At 40.5% G+C, this 14,250-nt stretch overlaps 1 protein-coding gene across 5 annotated transcripts in view; it reads right to left on the bottom strand.

The window, feature by feature from the left end:
- LOC110487969 (oxysterol-binding protein-related protein 3) overlaps window positions 1–12,093 on the bottom strand; it is a 32,412-nt gene extending 20,319 nt beyond the window's left edge. For 3 of the 5 annotated variants that reach the window (XM_036971032.1, XM_036971035.1, XM_036971036.1), the window contains exon 1: window positions 11,981–12,093. The gene's annotated coding sequence lies outside the window, so the exon portion shown is untranslated. Of the gene's footprint in view, window positions 1–10,320; window positions 10,454–11,980 lie in introns of those variants that run through there. The other 2 variants (XM_036971033.1, XM_036971034.1) reach the window with 2 other exon arrangements.
- Between the last annotated feature and the right edge of the window lie 2,157 nt (window positions 12,094–14,250).

Raw genomic sequence — 14,250 nt, 5'->3', positions numbered from 1 at the left:
GGAGCATGTCTAATTGGGTGTCAAATGAAAGCTACTGTAAGAGTCTATATTATGGGGAAACGAAGGCAAGGATACATTTTTCAAACATTTTCCATTTTAGGCAGAAGTAAAGGCTTTGATTTCAGGATAAAACAGATGGAATGGGGATCTTAGAAAACATCTAGCAGAAAGTCAGTCTACACTAAGACAATAACATTGACGTTTTATAGAAATTGTTTACCTTCTGTAAATGTAAGAAATATTTCCTTGTGCAATATTATCTTTAATATATTTTCTAATTAATTTTGCTCCCTCATGGAGGGAGGATACAGTGGCTTGCGAAAGTATTCACCCCTCTTAGCATTTTTCCTATTTTGTTGCCTTACAACCTGGAATTAAAATAGCTTGATTTACACAACATGACTACTTTGAAGATGCAAAATGTTTTTTTTTGTGTGAAACAAACCAGGAATAAGACTTGAGCGTGCATAAATATTCACTCCCCCCCAAAGTCAATACTTTGTAGACACACTTTTTGCAGCAATTACAGCTGCAAGTCACTTGGGGTGTCTATAAGCTTGGGACTCTTGCCCATCCTTCAAGGAAAAACTGCTCCAGCTCCTTCAATTCTGACCAGTTTCAAAGTCCCTGCCGATGAAAACCATCCCCACAGCATGATGCTTCCACCACCATGCTTCACTGTGGGGATGGTATTCTCGGGGTGATGAGAGGTGTTGGGTTTTTGCCAGACATAGTGTTTTCCTTGATGGCCAAAAACCTACATTTGACCAGAGTACCTTCTTCCATATGTTTGGGGAGTCTCCCACATGCCTTTTGGCGAACGCCAAACGTGTTTGCTTATTTTTTTCTTTAAGCAATGGCTTTTTTCTGGCCACTCTTCCGTAAAGCCCAGCTCTGTGGAGTGTATGGCTTAAAGTGGTCCTATGGACACACTAATCTCCACTGTGGAGCTTTGAAGCTCCTTCAGGGTTATCTCTGGTCTCTTTGTTGCCTCTCTGAATAAAGCCCTCCTTGCCTGGTCCGTTGAGTTTTGTTGGGCAGCCCTCTCTTGGCAGGTTTGTTGTAGTGCCATATTCTTAATTTTTTTATAATGGATTTAAAATGGTGCTTTGTGGGATGTTCAAAGTTTTGATATTATTTTAGAACCCAACCCTGATCTGTACCGCCACAACTTTGTCCCTGACCTGTTTGGAGAGCTCCTTGGTCTTCATGGTGTCGCTTGCTTGGTGGTGCCCCTTGCTTAGTGGTGTTGCAGACTCTGGAGCCTTTCAGAACAGGTGTGTACCACTTATACATTAGAAAAGTCTAGGACTTGATATATAAGTGCCAAAGTTTTTTAAAATATGATCATCATTGTTTTAAAAACCATTACTTAATGGACAACTTTTAACATTTAAGATATTTTTAATTAATTTTAATTAATATTTTTTTTTTAAAACAAGTAATTTTTTTCATTTCACTTAACCAATTTGGACTATTTTGTGTATGTCCATTTCATGAAATCCAAATAAAAATCTATTTAAATTACAGGTTGTAACAAAACAGGAAAAACCAAGGAGGATGAATACTTTTGCAAGGCACTGTAATTAAAGTTCACAGAACTAACAAGTAAATGGTAGACCTACCAATTAGTTAGTGACTTTACTGATATCAACATTTCTTTGAATTATAAAGTGATTAGAACCCCTCCCTCACTCTGCCTCGCTGTCCAGTTCATACCATCTCTCCCAGCTCTTACTGACACTCTTTCTTCCCATTTACCACTGAGCACCGATAGACACCAGATGTCCATGTACGTTGATTTTTGGTCAGTCCACCATGGCCTTGATGTTATGAGACGGACTGTAACAAATCTGAACCTATAATAGACGTGTTTCACAAGTTTGGACAGCACAGTACAGTGAGTAAAGCAGTCTAGAATAGTATATTGTATACTATTGTATAGTATATTGTACTCTACCCTACTCTATTGTACTACACTGTACTGTCCAAACATGAGGAGAATGACAAATATCCATAATTATGCATTTCTGTGTAGTACAGATCAGGGACCCACGATGTAATGCCATTTTCGGGTGTAAATCCACTTCACTTACTGTAGTTCAAATCTCAAGGTGCCATGTCACAGCTGACAGCCCATTCATCTTTCGATCTTCATTCAGGGCAGATATTTAACAGAATTACAGAGTTAAATATCAGAGGGAGATTTTACCGTGATCCCCGTTGCCAGAGTTTACATCTACACAGTTCTTCCACTAAATTAGTTTTGGTAAATTGTTCAACTTCGAAATCACATTAAACTCAAACCTCAATCCCATTACTGTGGAATTGCACCCCCAAGTGGCACCCTAATTCCCGTTTAGTGCACTACTTTTGGCCAGTGCCCATAAGGCTCTAGTCAAATACAGTACACATATGGATTAGGTTGCCATTTGGGAGGTAACCAACCACTGAGCCTAGATATCAGACTACACTACACCTCAGCTACAGCAGTCGTGGCAACAGATTATTACACGAACACTGCATGGATACCCTTTAGTATGGCAGAACTCTCCAACAGTTATTTATTTTATTTTTTATTTCACCTTTATTTAAATAGGCCATGGTGGCAAAGTAATTACAATATAGCAATTAAACACTGGAATAGTAGGATGTGCAGAAGATGAATGTGCAAGTTGAGATATTGGGGTGCAAAGGAGCAAGATAAAATAAAGTATGGGGATGAGGTAGATTGGATGGGCTATTTACAGATGAGCTATGTACAGGTGCAGTGATCTGTGAGCTGCTCTGACAGCTGGTGCTTAAAGCTAGTGAGGGAGGTAAGAGTCTCCAGCTTCAGAGATTTTTGCAGTTCGTTCCAGTCATTGGCAGCAGAGAACTGGAAGGAGAGGCGGCCAAAGGAAGAATTGGCTTTGGGGGTGACCTGCTGGAGCGCATGCTACAAGTGGGTGCTGCTATGGTGACCAATGAGCTGAGGTAAGGCGGGGCTTTACCTAGCAGAGACTTGTAGATGGCCTGGAGCCAGTGAGTTTGGCGACAAGTATGAAGAGAGGGCCAGCCAACGAGATCAAACAGGTCTCAGTGGTGGGTAGTATATGGGGCTTTGGTGACAAAACGGATGGCACTGTGATAGACTGCATCCAATTTGTTGAGTAGAGTGTTGGAGGCTATTTTGTAAATGACATCGCCGAAGTTGAGGATCGGTAGGGTGGTCAGTTTTACGAGGGTATATTTGGCAGCATGAGTGAAGGATGCTTTGCTGCGGAATAGGAAGCCGATTCTAGATTTAATTTTGGATTGGAGATGTTTAATATGAGTCTGAAAGGAGAGTTTACTGTCTAACCAGACACCTAGGTATTTGTAGTTGTCCACATATTCTAAGTCAGAACCGTCCAGAGTAGTGATGCTGGATGGGAGGGCAGGTGTGGGCAGTGATCGGTTGAAGAGCATGCATTTAGTTTTACTTGCATTTAAGAGCAGTTGGAGGCCACGGAAGGAGAGTTGTATGGCATTGAAGCTCATCTGGAGGTTTGTTAACACAGTGTCCAATGAAGGGCCAGAGGTATACAGAATGCTGTTGTCTGCGTAGAGGTGGATCAAAGAATCACCAGCACGATGTATACAGAGAAGAGAGTCGGCCCGAGAATTGTAGGATGGCCGGGGTGTTAAGCATGTCCCAGTTTAGGTCACCTAGCAGCACAAGCTCAGATAGATGGGGGGCAATTAATTCACATAGTGTGTCCAGGGCACAGCTGGATGCAGAGGGTGGTCTATAGCAAGCGGCAACGGTGAGAGACTTGTTTCTGGGAAGTAGAAGCTTGAATTATTTTGATAAAGACCTGGATATCTCTGCAGTAGATTGCAACACCGCCCCCTTTAGCAGTTCTATCTTGGTGGAAAATGTTATAGTTTGGATGGAAATTTCAGGGTTTTTGGTGGTTTTCCTAAGCCAGGATTCAGACACGACTAAGACATCCGGGTTGGCAGAATGTGCTAAAGCAGTGAATAAAGCAAACTTAGGAAGGAGGCTTCTGATGTTAACATGCATGAAACCAAGGCTTTTACTGTTACAGAAGTCAACAAATGAGAGCACCTGGGGAGTAGGAGTGGAGCTAGGCACTGCAGGACCTGGATTAACCACTACAGCACCAGAGGAACAGAGGAGAATTAGGATAAGGGTACGGCTAAAGGCTATAAGATCTGGCCGTCTAGCACGTTCGGAACAGAGAGTAAAGGGAGTAATTTAAATCCAGCTGCATAGAAACACTACCACAACACTGTCCATTAAAAAGCTATGTCAGTTCACTGCATAGATACATATCCTCTGCCAAAGCACTGAACATTAACCATTAAACCAAAACACTCTGCACACAACTTCCACACACAAAACCCTTCTCCATTGAGTCCACTGAATTGACTGTACACAGCAGTGGTGTTACCCTCCAACTGGTTCCATAGATACTAACTAAACAAACAGTGAGTCAAACTAGAGGACGGGTGAGTCAGAGAGGGAGGGTGAGTCAGACAGAGGGAGGGGAACACCAAAACATTATAGAACACGCCAATACCAATCTACTGCTTTTCAGATTTCCTGTGAGCTTGAATGCAAGTTGCAACTCAATCATTTACAACACGCTGTCAAGTACTCGGCTCCGTTTCAAGTTAGTGTTGCTCTAATTAGGGAAGTGAAACCGAAAAATAACAGTATGGTTTTCCAGGCTAGTCAACTGCAGCAGAATTAGATTGTATATGTCAACACAAAGCGTTGCGAATAGCAACAGGAAGACCTATATTGCAGTACATGCTTTGTTGTGCTCTGCATAACCTTGACAACAATCAGAAAATAAGTGTTCAAAACCCTTCAGCTACCTTATACTGGGCACCCCTTGAGGCGTATCTGGTTGGGCACTGGAAGTTCTATTGTGGCCTTGTGTCTTATGAAACCAAGTCAATGATTAAGGCCATGACAGCTTGTAAATGACCTGGTTAAAGTGATCACATGCTTTGTCAAGAGAAACACTGTGGGGATATATCAGAGCATCAGAATCTTGACTGTCTATTCATCGTGAAAGCAGCTATTCGAACGCATCAAACAAGAGTGATAAAAGTCACCTTTAAATCACAGAGTTAGGCTAACTCAGGCACAGAGCTGATGGAACAGAGGCAGCCCTGTGAAGCAATGCCAGTCTGCCAGGTAGCTCAGGACCATACAAGGACATTTGCATTTACACAGCCACCTCCCTGATTAAGATGGGGAAGGGAGTAGGGATGTGACTTTTAAACGAATTTGGAATTGTTAAAGTTTAGAAAACATTAACCGAAAGTCAATTTTATTTTTACTAAATTAAGATCACAGTGCAGTTATCACAAAACTACCATTAACAGGTTCCGATCATGATCAAAGGCAAAAATGTAAATTCACCAAATACCTAACGCAACAATGCTATAAGTAGGAAGAGATGGCTATGCATCTTTCAAATGATTTGCCACTAATATAAAGTGCTCCACACGTCATCATCGTTAACAGTTGGGAAAATGGCAGACAGTGAGACATGGAAGCAACAGCGGTGAAGTCCTGTATGGCAATAATTTGAGAAGTTAAATGAAGAAGGTGATAAAATAAGAAAATTAGTTTTGATCAGTCGTGGAAATAAGTGCTATAAACAAATTGTCCCTCTATTTCAAAAGAAGATGGAAATCAAGCTATGAAGGAAAAATACTGGAGTTGTGCAAGTGCTGCCAACTAGCACAAAAATAATATTGCGATATTATTGATGATGTGCCGTTTGGACAATATCTCGAAATGTAATTATCGATCCCCCCCCATCACTATTCAATACCTAATAGCATATCTAGAACCAGGCTACAAGATGCCATGCTTAAAAACCGTGATGGCCCTGATGAAGAAATTGTGTGTAGCTACCTGTCTGAGCAGTCATTCTGCTGTCATTACAATGCACCGCAAATATGCTATGCTAGTCATAAAAGAGCAGGACCACACACAGACACTCACTTATAAACCCATAGTTTGAGGGCCATTTAGACCGACACACTCATTGACCAACTGCTTGTGTGTTATGAAACTCATAATGAGTAACCACTACCGCAGGGGTGGGCAACTCCAGTCCTCCGTCTGGTTGGCGTCACACTGTCTCCATCCCTAGCAAACACAGCTGATTAATCAAATTCAATTCTAAACTAAAGATCATGATTGGGTGATTATAGGAGTCAGGTGTGTTAACTGGGACAAAATTGTGACACCAATCAGGCCCCCGAGGACTGGAATATCCAACCCCTGCACTACTGTATAACTCTTTTGACTAAAGCTGAGACATACTGAAGCCAAATCTCGTTCTATACAGAGTTACCATGGAGACAACCGGCGGTATGGAGGGGCCGTATTCCGTTTGTTTGGGCTTCAAGGAAAATCTGAGGGCATAACACATGGATCTATTTATAGTACCGGAACCATTATCGACCAAAACAGGATCTCTTTTTTGGTGTTGCCTACCAGCTAGACTTAAAGTAACTGTCCAGTGTTTGAGATGTCAATGAAATATGACCTATAATTAATTACAATATGAGTGAAATAATTAAAACATTTTGGAAGGAGAACTATGTTAAAAAGCAGCTATTCGGTGTTTGAATAGTGTGGGCCTACCCAAACAAAAGAATGGTGTGGGCATGTACCGTCATTAAAAATATTGGTAAAGTAAACAGCTGATTGGCCTGTTATATACAGCTTAGAGGTGTCATTTTTTAAAGTGTTTTTTTTCTGGATTTTCATTGGACAGTTACTTAAATGTAGCCTAAGGCACATCAAAGGGTGGCATAATTATTTTGAGAGCTCAGAGAGTTAGAATGACTAGTGAATAGGCCTACATTATAGTCAAGGAAAACACAAACAATCATCTAGAGATGTTCTGTATTTAGCTACATTTCTGTGGGTGTTCTGTCAATATGAGTCATTAGGCTATGTGGGACATTTCCGCACTAGACAAGACATCGCAATGAAAATTCCCTGAAGTGACTGATAAGGAGTGTGTTGTTGACAATTTAAGACAGGCTTATGCCCCATTCAAGACAATTAATTGGGAACTCGGAAAGCTCCAACCTCAGTGCGTTCAAGACAACTGAGGAAAAAACATTTTAACTAGCTCCGACTGGGAAAAAATATATTTAACGGTCATCCAACTTGGGATTCCAAGTGGGAAACTCGGGCATCATCCTTGAGCTCTGACTTTCCAACATGAAGATTAATGATGTCACGATTTGACCTCACTCGAGTTTACAGTTGCCTTGAAAGCACCACTACTCTGAAATCTAACAAGTGTCTTCTGACAGCCTAATTAAATAGTCCTGGGTCATCTGACAGCCTAATTAAATAGTCCTGGGTCATCTGACAGCCTAATTAAATAGTCCTGGGTCATCTGACAGCCTAATTAAATAGTCCTGGGTCATCTGACAGCCTAATTAAATAGTCCTGGGTCATCTGACAGCCTAATTAAAATAGTCCTGGGTCATCTGACAGCCTAAGTAAATAGTCATGGGTCATCTGACAGCCTAAGTAAATAGTCCTGGGTCATCTGACAGCCTAAGTAAATAGTCCTGTGCCACTGACAGCAAAGGTCACCCTTTACACCCACGACTGCTTGTCTTTCCCCTTTTTGCTTAGGACCACAGGAAACTCAGCACAGCACAGCAGGCATACTCAATCATACATTTGAGAATAGTTCAGACGGTCCTAATGTCCTGTTGGAATGTGTGTTTTACAAGTTCAGGCTACCACTATCATCATACTGGGCACATTCCTCTACCCAGGCGTTGTTGATGCATGCCAGATCTTACAACGCCTGGGAAGGTATTTTACGTATCAGCTAACCACATCATAAGTTATAGCAACCATTGGTTGATGCATGCAACATCTAAGCAGTGGAACGCCACCCATAACTTGTCTTTAGGCTAGGCTTCCTTCAAATTAGAATATAAAGACATGTCAAGCCAATCTAAAGCAATTCAATAACAAAATTGAAGTAGCCAAATCAATTAAATGTAGCCTAAGCTAATCAAAAGTAGTAGGCTAGTCAGGCTGTAATACACAATTCTTTGCCTGAAACTAATGCCTGCGAAATCATGTAAATGTTCCTTACAAGCCAACATACCGGTTGTTTGTGCAGTTTGTCTTTTTGATGCACATTTATACATTTATTTTTACAAAATATCCACCGGAAAGTATTGTTTACTTGACTTATTAGCAGTATATGGTTCAGAACCGAGGTAAAGTTAGTTTATTACTTGATATTCGGTTCTCTCGTCAATAGCCATTGAACCAAGTATACCATGACAATGAACATGGTATATTCTGAATCAGGGGAGGATGGAGATTTTATTTTTTAAATAACTGCTAGCAGTTAGCACAAAAAAATGGTGTGGATTGTTCTCCATCCTCCCCTGATTCTATACCATTTTCAACGGGTCGTTCAACAGCCACGTTTCACTCATTTAGCAGACAAACTTACATTATTAGTAAGTGCATACATTTTCATAATGGTCCCCCGTGGGAATCCTATATAATATTATCTTTACCTCAGTGCCAAACGGAACCATATAAATACTAGCTCCCTAAAAAGTTAAGTTAGAACACTTTCCTGTGGATATACAGACAACCAGTAGAGTAAGTTTATTCAACATTCTGGCTTGTAAGGAACATTTTGACAATTTGACTGGAATTAGTTTCAGGCTGCATATACCAATTAATTGTGTATTACATCCTGATTAAATCAGACTAGTAGTAGGCTAGCCTGGGTGCGATTAAAAAGGATTTAATTGTCAACAATCTACACAAAATACTGTCTAAGTAGACTATTTTTATTTTTTACAAATTTATGAAAAATAAAAACTCATATCTTGATTAGATCACTATTCAACCCCCTTAATCAATACATGTTAGAATTAACTTTGGCAGCAATTACAGCTGAGAGCTTTTATGGGTAAGTCTAAGAGCTTTCTACACCTGGATTGTGCAACATTTGCCCATAATTATTTTCAAAAAAATCAAGCTTTGTCAAATTGCTAAACAACTATTTTCAGGTCTTGCCACAGATTTTCAAGTAGATTTAAGTCAAAACTGTAACTCGGCCACTTAGGAACATTCACTGTAATCAACTCCAGTGTAGATGTGGCATTGTGTGTTATGTTATTATCCTGCTGAAAGGGGAATTTATCTCCCAGTGTCTGGTGAAAAGCTGACAGCCAGGTTTTCCTCTAGGATATTGCCTGTGCTTAGCTCCATTCCGTTTTTAACCTGACAAACTCCCAAGTCCTTAACAATTACAAGCATACCTATTACATGATGCAGCCACCACTTTGCTAAATATGGAAAGTGGTACTCAAAGATTTGCCCCAAACATAACACTTCGTATTCAGGACAAAAAGTGAATTGCCTTGCCACATTTTTTTGCAGTATTACTTTTGTGCCCTGTTGCGAAAATGATGCATGCTTTGGAATATTTGTATTCTATACAGGCTTCCTGCTTTTCACTCCGTCAATTAGATTAGTATTGTGGAGTAACTATGTTGTTTATCCATCCACAGTTTTCTCCTATCACAGCCATTAAACTGTTTTAAAGTCACCATTGCCCTCATGGTGAAATCCCTGAGCAGTTTCTTTCCTCTCCGGCAACGGAGTTAGGAAGGACGCCTGTATCTTTGTAGTGACTGGGTGTATTGATACGCCATCAAAGTGTAATTTTTATGCTTTTTTTTAACCCATCTACCAATAGGTCCACTTCCTTGCAAGGCATTGGAAATCCTCCCTGGTCTTTATGGTTAAATCTGTGTTTGAAATTCACTGCTCAACAGAGGGACCTTACAGATAATTAATTGTATGTGGAGTACAGAGATGATGTGGTCATTCAAAAAAATCATGTTAAACACTTATTGCACACAGAGTCCATGCAACCTATGTGACTTGTTTTACTCCTGAACTTATGTAGGCTTGCCATAACAAAGGGGTTGAATACTTAGACTCAAGACATTTCAGTTTACATCTATCTATCGAGAGAGAGAGATCCATCTCCACTGACATTATGGAGTATTATCGTGTGTAGGCCAGTGACAAAAAGAAACCTGACTAACAAAATGTGTAAAAAGTCAAGGGGTGTGAATATTTTCTGAAAGCACTTATTTTCAGATGTAGTTTTTCGCTGCCAGCGTATCTAAACGTGAGTCAATTCTCAATTGCAATAGTTTTAGAAAAATAAAGGTCTTTACTTTCACGTCACATCAAAATAATTCCACAAATGCAAAATATACACTTACTAGTGATGGGACGATTGATACCGGAGCTCCGATGCCGTTTCTGACGCACTACCGACCGGACAATATATCGATGCTTGTTTCAAAAGTATCATTATCACGTGATCGATAACGTACAAAACCGTCTGTTTGAGCACGTGGTTTTTCAAACAAATCGCGAGATCACACTGATTTCGCTACGGTTCCCGTGCTTACTTCGATCCATGTCGTTATCAAACACTGGGTCTGCTAGACACCCTAATTAAAATATAGTTAGGATTTGTTCATATTCTGTCAACTGAACCGTAGCTCAGCAGGTAGCGTAGGGGACTCAATTACCAGGACACAATCTACAGGGAATGGGGTCAAATCCGGCACAAGGCATATTTTTTTGTGATCCTACACTTTGTTGTTCAAACAATTCCTTTTATTTAGTAAATGATCAACTTCTGTCCTAAGCATCCTAAATAATGCCATATATTCAGTGTCAGCAAAGGGAAGCATGATGGAAGGTGCGAACCTGCAAACTCAGTCCAGGTGCCCGTTTAGTGTGTTGCCCTAGCACTACACAGTTGATTCAAATAACCAACATCAAGCTTTGGTTATTTGAAATCAGCCATGTAGTGCTAGGGCAACACAAAATAACTAAACGTGCACCCAAATGGTGCCTTAAGACTTAGTTTGTGAAACCCTGGGCTAACTGATAGTAGGCTACTAAGAGACAATTGATGCTGGATTTGAAAATGTGTTCGGAGCATCGCCTCACTCACACCGACAGTGTTTTGCATTTTGATATACCAGAAGTACATTCATTTCCAATGGAACGCTGTTTGCCTTGCAGCGTTACAGAGGCAGTTGCAATGCGTTGTGTGTGGTTCAAAATGTGGATTTATCGAAGTATGTGTCAAACTGTATGCATAGACGGCTTGACAAATGGTAGCAGAAGGTGAATGTTGAACTTTTGTTGCACACATATCCAGAAGATGCTGCGTACCATTTTGACGGTGAAGGTGTGATGGAGGCATATGGATGGTGTGACGCAATTGCAGTTAACGTGTCTCCCGGCCTTCTTCCGTTACACACAGGTGTTCGGAGTATGCTAGATAGGACAAGTAACGTGGAGATATGACCTTGTGGGAACACCAACCCTAAAAAAAGGTGTCATCTAACGTTAACTATTTGATTTATCGCTGATATGAAAGATAGGTTATACGTTTGCAAAACCTTAAGGCAAATTATGCGTGCTGACGTTTAGAGCAAGCGTCAGGGGTCTTTAAAAAAGTCCACCGGGAAGATACCTTCATCGATAGGCGTTAAAGGTAGTTCGCGTCGATGAATTGCGTAGCCTAGGCGTAATTATAGTGATGAGGGTGCCAAATTATGACGAGGGTGCCACATCAGACACCAGCCAACTTGATCCATTCCAACTAGTCAGCGCAAAGACAATATTCCATGTTTGGAATGACTCCATGCGATTAGAACATAAGAGGAACTCCGTCATTTGGATTTATTTGAAAGATATTCCTAGCAGTTAGCCACATTTGTAAATATTTTGAAAGGAATACATTGACAATGAATAAACAGCGTGACCAAAAGCAAGAGACGTGGTAGTCTACTGCAAAAGCCAAAGAAAACAACATTTTCAGATGCCTAAATACTAAATGAAATACAAAAAAACGCTTACACTTTTGAGATGAAAACTTCAGTGAATAAAATCCAGCACAAATTGTAGGGAACTATCACTCTGTGGCTTGCTGTGTGAGTGAATGCAGCGATGGGTGATTGAAAGCCTTTTACTCCAATAACTCGCGAGTAAAAAGAGCATACGTCACTCAACAAGTATAAGGGGCCGGCACATTTGAACACGCCACGCTACAATGACGTGGTAAAAGACCTTCCAGGTGGTAGGGCTAGCTCGCTCTCATGAAAATGTGCTACTGAATTACTACTCGTCACTACTACGCAAAACCTTTTTACTACTTGATTGCTGTTTAGATGTGTAGTAAACCAGTAGTGATTTATGTAGTAAATCATTGGAGCGGCATGTAGCTTAGTTAGAGCGTTGGACTAGAAACCGAAAAGTTGTAAGGTCGAATCCCTGACCTGACAATGTAAAAATCTACAATTATACCCCTGAACAAGGCTTTTAACACACTGTTCCTAGGCCGTTATTGAAAATAGGAATGTGTCCTTAACTGACTGGCCTAGTTACATTTTAAAAAGTAATTTAATGAGTGATAAATCGCCAGGTTATTATTAAGTGTCACATATCAGTTTAACAAAATAATATTTATATAATTGAGTTAATAAAGCTGCATCTGTTGTTTTCTTGAGTATAGCAGCACCAAAATGCAGGTGTTTCAGCCTACATTCTAAATATTAGGGGTTCAACAAGGGTTCTTCTAAGATCCTTCAAGTTCTTTGAGGAACCTTAGGGTTCTTCACTCTAAAAAGTAAAGGTTCCTGGAAGATCCTTTAGGGGTTCTTAAAATTGAAACTGTGGGGGAACCCCTATAAGATATTCCAAGAACCCTTTAAAACGGTTCTTCAAAGAACCCCTTTTAATCGATCGAAGATCCATCAATTTTTTAACCACCCCATCCCCTATTATTATTATTATTATTATTAATGCGCGTTACAACAATAACACAATATTTTAATTCTCAGTGTTTATTAGGATTTTTAGTGGGAAAGCAGAATAAAAACATTGAAATATGAGGTAAACTCCCAGCAGAGCTCCAAGTCCAATGCTCTGGCATGTTGATGTTAATGTGTTGATGTTCTCCATATCCATAGCCATAATGATTTTGCAGTTTTGGTGAATGAACATGTTTCCTGTTATATTCATCAGAGGTGTAGGGAGGGTCTGTAAATCCCCAACATTTTAATTATACATATGATTAACAAAACATGCACACAACAGTATTCATAGATATGTTTTGATAATGGTTTTCATACACATACCTAGAGGCCTTTGGGATATTCATTGAAGAGGTAAGGGAGGAGGATGGTTAATGTGAAACGCATAACATACCAATTGACATTCCTTGGTATGCCTCCTCCTCTGAATACCTGCATTCACAATAGTGAGCAGTTCAGTCATCTGCACCCAATACAGTTAGCCTTCAACATATTCTTATAGTCTAAATATTCTTACCTCTTTGTTCATTGAAATCCATTGAATTGTCAATTTTCTGTTTGAGAAAAATTTGCCCAAATATGAAAAGATAGATGGCATCATCATGAAACAATATTAATTTAGATCATACAAGGGAAAAACCGTACCTCAAATGGAGAAGATCTTTACAATTTTCAGTTAAGTGTGTGCAATTGGCCCAGCATCGCCCGGGTTAGGGGAGGGTTTGGTCGGCAGGGACGTCCTTGTCCCACTGCGCTCTAGTGACTCCTGTGGCGGGCCGGGCGCATGCACGCTGAGACAGTCGCTAGATGTACGGTGTTTCCTCTGACACATTGGTGTGGCTGGCTTCCGGGTTAAGCAAGCATTGTGTCAAGAAACAGTTTGACTTGGCGGGGTCGTTTTTCGGAAGACGCACGGCTCTCGACCTTCGCCTCTCCCGAGTCCGTACTGGAGTTGCAGCAATAGGGGGGAGTCAAAGAAATTGGGGAGTCAAAATTGTAAATAAATTAAGCCCTAGACAACCAGGTAAGGGAAGTTCCTTATTAATCAGTGACCTTAATTCATCAGTCAAGTACAAGGGAGGAGCGAAACCCCCTCAGACCCCCCGGCCCTCCTTGGAATACATTTGACACAATCCTAAATGTAATGTCCATGGGAGAATCTCAATTGTTTTTGCTCGTCTCCTTGCCTCCGTCCTCTCCTCACATCTTTTTTGAAAAAGGGTTAAGGTAATCGAGGAGTGGAGGCGAGGAAGGAAACGTGGAAATGTGTTTTTATGAAACGACCTTCTCCACTCACACATTATCAGTCAAATT

The sequence above is a fragment of the Oncorhynchus mykiss genome, chromosome 32 (assembly GCF_013265735.2).
Source record: "Oncorhynchus mykiss isolate Arlee chromosome 32, USDA_OmykA_1.1, whole genome shotgun sequence".
NCBI lineage: Eukaryota > Metazoa > Chordata > Actinopteri > Salmoniformes > Salmonidae > Oncorhynchus > Oncorhynchus mykiss.
The sequence above is the reverse complement of the archived record's forward strand: the minus strand, read 5'-3'. Positions and strand labels throughout refer to the sequence as shown.